At 43.5% G+C, this 6,000-nt stretch overlaps 1 protein-coding gene across 1 annotated transcript in view; it reads left to right on the top strand.

The window, feature by feature from the left end:
* The first annotated feature begins 1,455 nt into the window (after window positions 1–1,455).
* Fs (Follistatin) overlaps window positions 1,456–6,000 on the top strand; it is an 859,985-nt gene continuing 855,440 nt past the window's right edge. The window contains exon 1 of the mRNA XM_067140803.2: window positions 1,456–1,516. The gene's annotated coding sequence lies outside the window, so the exon portion shown is untranslated. The remainder of the gene's footprint in view (window positions 1,517–6,000) is intronic.

The following is a 6,000-nucleotide window of genomic DNA, read 5'->3' as shown; positions in this document are numbered from 1 at the left end:
GAAATTTCTGGAGTGCTGCTCTGCGAGCGCGTGCTCCACTGATGTGAAAACGTGATAGTCAGATAGTGGTAGGTCGGGGCAGTACGGCGGGTGCGGAAGGATGTCCCATCCAAGCGATTCCAAGGTGTCTTTCACTGGTTTTGCTGTGTGAGACGCGCATTGTCGTGTAACAAAATCATTTTGCTATGTCTTCTGGCCCATTCCGGTCGTCTTTCGTTCAATGTGTGATTTAAATTAATAATTTTTTTTGAGATAGCGTTGTGCATTTATGGTTTCCCCGGGCTTCAAGAGTTCATAATACAAAATACCGCTCTGGTCCCACCCGACACAAAGCATGGTATTCGTGCCGGAGCGGTTTGGCCTTGGTGTTGAAGGACCGGCTTCGCCAGGTGACAGTCACGATTTTCTCCGCTGCGGGTTTTCAAAATAAATCCATTTATCGTCACCCGTCACAATTCAACAGAGCAATTATTTTTTGGTGGCGTTGAAGCAGCATTTCACAAGTGGCTTGCCGTTCATTAAAATAGTGTGGGAACCATTTACCGAGTTTATTGATCTTACCCATTGCTCGTAAACGTCTGTTGATTGTTTCTTGTGACAAATTTAATGCTTTTGCCAATTGCTGTTCACTTTGAGTTCAGAGCGTGCACTGCCTTTCACAATGAAATCACTATGTTTAAATTGTCGAAACCATCTCTCACATGCTCTAATCGATGGACGGTGTTCACCATATATTTCTTCTAGCAAACGATGACTTTCCACAGCCTTCTTCCGTTGTTTAAATAAGAAAAGCAATGTGTTCAGCAAATGTTTTTTTCGGGCACAAACGTGGACAAGATCACTCAACGACGCAACGACACACACGCTAGTGTTTGGTGGACTCAACTTCTGTGTGTTGGTAGGTTAATGTAAGGCAAACAAACTTTCATATGTGTCAAATTCATATTCTGCGTACTGTTCGCTGGCGCCATTTCTTTGTGAAATCGGCAAAGACTTATGCATACAACTGGTACATGCCTCAGTTTAGGTTTGTTCTCGTAACAATCAACGTAGGATCTTGGCTGCAAGAAGAATCCAAGTTATTAATACCATGATCACCACGCGCCAAGCGAACATCGAGTCTAGTTTAGGGCCACAGTACTGATACGCGAGAAGATGAAACTCAAAAGAAAGAAGATCAATCACTTTATTGTTAAGCCCATACCCAACATGCTTCCTTACCTTTTTCCCAAGCACGTATCCTCATCCTTTTCTGCGTATGCTTGTCCGCTTTCTTCGCAGCCAAGGTAAGTGTTCACACATGAAGTCAGCTCGTTATTTTTAGAACAGTGATACAGTTTAATGAGTTGGCATGTACAAGACAGTCTTACTGAGAGTCTTTTAGCTAAACTCAGTTGTTGATGATTTAGAATTCGTTCGAAGCTCGACAGAACAGGATCTATTTTCCAATCACGAGGAACCTTCTCCGGTAACTTCTTTACATCATTTGCAGCTACATTCACTAGAAATGCAATTGGTAATGTATTCAACACTTCTTTAGTAAATATGTTTAGTTTCTTTTTGCAAGTATAAAACTTTACGATTGCTTTTTCAATAGCATTGAACTTAGTATCAGATATAAATGGCATGATGTATTTACTCCGAAAAGTATCTTTCTCACAAACCGAAATGACATTTGAACACTGCAATTACTTGTTCACCTACACAACCAGTCAAAGAGCGTACACTCTTGGCATAAAGATTTTTAATCGTTTAATCGTTTCTGCACCGAGCTCTTCGAAAACGATTGTAATGATGGACTTCCTAATCCATGCACATCGGTAAGTCCACATGATGGTAGACATTCGCGCAGCCATTCCTTCTTTCCACAACGTTTAACAAACACTAGATATTTTTCCAACAAATGAGCGTTCATGACCATAGCTAGAAAGTGATCCCCAAATTCTTTTTAATCCATTGCGTCTATCTTTCACATTCATACAGTGAGGGAAAGGCGGGATAAATGCTAAACTGACGACTTTTGGTGACCACAACACAGTACAATACAACAAGGCTACATCTTTGGGTACAGATTTATTCCCATTTACTTCATGACGAAATTAAAAGCATATAACTCTCTAGCAGAGTATCTCATCGACTGAGTAAAAATTCTTGTGCCGGGCTGAGTGGCTCAGACGGTTAAGGCGCTGGCCTTCTGACCCCAACTTGGCAGGTTCGATCCTGACTCAGTGCGGTGGTATTTGAAGGTGCTCAAATACGTCAGCCTCGTGTCGGTAGATTTACTGGCACGTAAAAGAACTCCTGCGGGACTAAATTCCGGCACCTCGGCGTCTCCGAAAACCGTAAAAAGTAGTTAGTGGGACGTAAAACAAATATTATTATTATTATTATTATTATTATTATTATTATTATTATTATTATTATTAAAAATTCTTGCGTATAGCATATTTAAAGGCTTGATTCCATACACACCGAGAAAGAGAGAGAGAGAGAGAGAGAGAGCGGGTGGAGAAAGCGTAAATAAGAGGGAGCAAACAAGACTAAACATTCACGATCGTGTTCACGTGATCATTGCAAGTCAAGACAGCGTGACCATTGTTTGTCACATTTCCTGCCCTGCCATCTTGTCTCACCCACTAGACATAGCTTTTCGTTTCAGGTTTGAAATATATTCTGAACACAAGGGTTCGAACACAGTGCCATGTAAACACTACTGTAGGCAATTATAAAGTTTATTCCATAAGCTCGAAAGTTAAGAACAAAAACTGCGTGTTGGAGCCACCAGAAAAGCATAAAGTCATACGTGAAGGTCAGCCCGGTGGACACATGTTTTCTCCAATAATATGAGTGTAAGGATTAGGATAGCGTCCTTTCCAATAACAGAATTAGCTGACGTTTACAAGAATTGGACCCTTGGACTCAAGCTTAGAAAGCGCTAACCTCTAAACTACTTCAGCCGATGTAAATTCGAGCTTGTAAATTAGGGTTAGTTAAGGAGTCGAACTCAAGTCTGCGAGGTCAGTCAGATATTGTGAGGTTATGTACTTCAGCCGACGATCGAACTAGAACATCTTTCAGTACGAGACTTAGCTGAAGTCTACTAGGCTCCAAATACTCTCTACGTGATCGCAGCAAGTTTTCGATGCACCGCCTCGTGCCATCTAGTTGAGAAACCTGTGCATAGACAAGTCTCTGTCTAGTTCTATGTCAAAGTTCAAAAAAGCGCATTTGGCTGTAAAACCTTGACTTCACCCATGAACACAAACAGAGAAGGGCATGTAGCCGTAACACTGCTGGACTTCTAAATGAAAAATGTACGATCCTCTCTCTCGAAATATAAATAGAGAAGGGCATCTGACTGTAAAACTGGGCCTCATTCATGTACTCAATTAGGAAAGTGTAGTTGACTGTAAAACCTAGACTGCACCCTTGAATGCAGACAGAGACGAGCAACTAGCTTAAAATACTAGGAACTTCATCTGCTCTACTCTTCATCCACAAAACCAGTCAGTTGTAAAAATACGCCTCTTTCATAAAACGCCGCAACAGAGAAGAACTGTAAAACTGTAAAACTAGAGGTTTTCCATGAACTCAAATAGAAAAGGGCATCTCCTGTTAAGACTGCTTCATATTTCCTCAATTGAACCAACTATGTCTCGTTCATAAACCCAAATAGAGAAAGTCAGATGACCGTAAAACTGGGCCTCAAATATCCACACAAATAGGAAAGAGAAGCTGACTCAAAAACCTAGACTTCACTCATGAATCCATGCAGAAAACGGCATCTGGTGATAAAACTGGGAACTTCATCTATGATTCCGAGCTGAGGAAGGTAGCTGGCCGTAAGACCATACGCCCTTCATAATCCCTCAACAGAGAAAGGTATCCAACAATAAAGTTAGAAGAACACGCGTGACATTATAAATCGAGAAGGCTAGCTGACTGTAAAAGTGAGCCTCATTCATCAACTCAAATAGGGAAAGGGGGTTGAATGTAAAAACTACACTTCACACATATACACAAGGAGAGAATAACATCTAGCCATAAAACTTGGAGCTTCATCTATATTTCCAAACAGAAAGAGGTAGCCGGCCGTAAAACTGTAACTCCTTCATAAACCCTCAACAGAGAACAATTAGGTCGGTAACCAGTTATGCTTTCACGTTTGGGGAGTGGGCTAACCTCTACCCTCCAAAATATTGCCAACTGTCGGCCAGTGATCATTCACTGGTTCTCCTCACGGCGAGCTAATAACAAGCTGAAGATTATACCTAGACACGTTATGGCATAGTGATAAGAGCGCCATCTACAACTCCCTCTGTATTCTCCTCCACCTTCCCATTTCCTGTCCACACACCTGCAATAAACTGACTGTGAAATCACTATATGGGAAAATTTGGGGGGACTGGGGGATGGTCCACGGGGGAGGGTCCTCTCCCCCAGTTTATTGGTGATCGGGAGGGTGGTCCAGTCGGGAGAGCCCTGTCCCTCAAACTCGGTCACTAACCTGATCCTTAAGGCTCCTCCGAATCTACATTGTACAGCTGAAGTTGTAGAGAGCGAACTCGTCGAAGACATCCTATCCTGAGCGTTAACCATACGCCCCAAGGACCCAGAGTGCATCGGCTTCTTTGGGAAGAGTCTTTCTCTGTTCCTTCGCATGGCCCCGCTACCGGGAAGGAGAAAAAGCCCAGCAGACACCAGCAGTCAAGAGGCTGCCACCCAGTCGCTGCTGGAGTAGAAAATGACGGCCACCATCGATACGCAGACAGCCAGGAGGCAGAGGCAAAACCAGGTGGGCACGGACTCGGACCAAGGCCGCCTGCCAGGAACGTCAGCCTCCAGCGCGGGCCACCCAGTGCAGGCTCACCATCCGGGCGTAAACCAGGACGGCGCCCCGGATGACGAACTGAAAACGTTAGCTTCTGTCAGAGTCGAGATATCAGAAATGACGACAGACTTATTCGTGTCATTCCACCTAAGTGGTGACATCGTCGAACAACAGGCTCCTGCAATTACTTATGGAGATATTTAAAATTCCTGGCAGCTGTCCCTATACACTCGTAGGTAATACATTTTATAGCTTTACTCCCAGGATTTTTAGCATTTTTTCCCTGGTGGTTTAAAGTCGCCCTCCTGTTGGCCATGGGGTTTGGTTTAGTTTGCTTTGGTTTTAAACGTCGCACAAACACATCGAAGGTTTTCGGCAATGAATGAATGGCCGCGGCCCTAATTATGGTACAACTCTATCACTTGGCTGGTGTGAAAAGGCTAAACAAAAAAAAAAAAAATCATCTTCGGGGCTGCCAACGGTGCGATTCGAACCTGCCATCTTCCGAATATAAGCTCACAGCTACGCGGACCTAGCCGAACGGCTAACTCACTCAGTAGACTTCTTTTCATCCAGCGCAATACTGAGTTTTTCTTTACTATTTTTAGTTTCTTCGGGCTGAGTGTCTCAGACGGTTGAGGCGCTGGCCTTCTGACTCCAACTTGGCAGGTTCGATCCTGGCTCAATCCGGTGGTATTTGAAAGTAGTCAAACACGTCAGCCTCGTGTCGGCAGTTCCACTCGCATGTAACTCTCTCACTTGTTTGGTGTGAAAAGGCTAAACCAAGGAAAATCATCTTTGGGGCTGCCAATGGTGCGATTCGAACCTGCCATCTTCCGAATACAAGCTCACAGCTACGCGAACCTAGCTGCACGGCTAACTTACTCGGTATACTTCTGTGGGATTAAATTCTGGCACCTCGGTGTCTCCGAAAATCGTAGAAGTAGTAAGTGAGACGTAAATCCAATAACTATAATTATTATTATTTTCTTAATAGTAAGGATTTGTAAGGCTGGCGTTAGGAAGAGTATGGGCCGGAAAGAGGGAGAGAGGCAATACAAGTGCTCCGTTTCTCCAAATCCGATGTAATTTCCTGAGTAGTTAGCGATTTCCCTACATTAACTTGAAAAAACTCTGGTACAGTTTCTGACTGCATGTGTCGAGGGATG

Source organism: Anabrus simplex, chromosome 2 (assembly GCF_040414725.1).
Source record: "Anabrus simplex isolate iqAnaSimp1 chromosome 2, ASM4041472v1, whole genome shotgun sequence".
NCBI classification, from domain to species: Eukaryota; Metazoa; Arthropoda; class Insecta; order Orthoptera; family Tettigoniidae; genus Anabrus; species Anabrus simplex.
The sequence above is the reverse complement of the archived record's forward strand: the minus strand, read 5'-3'. Positions and strand labels throughout refer to the sequence as shown.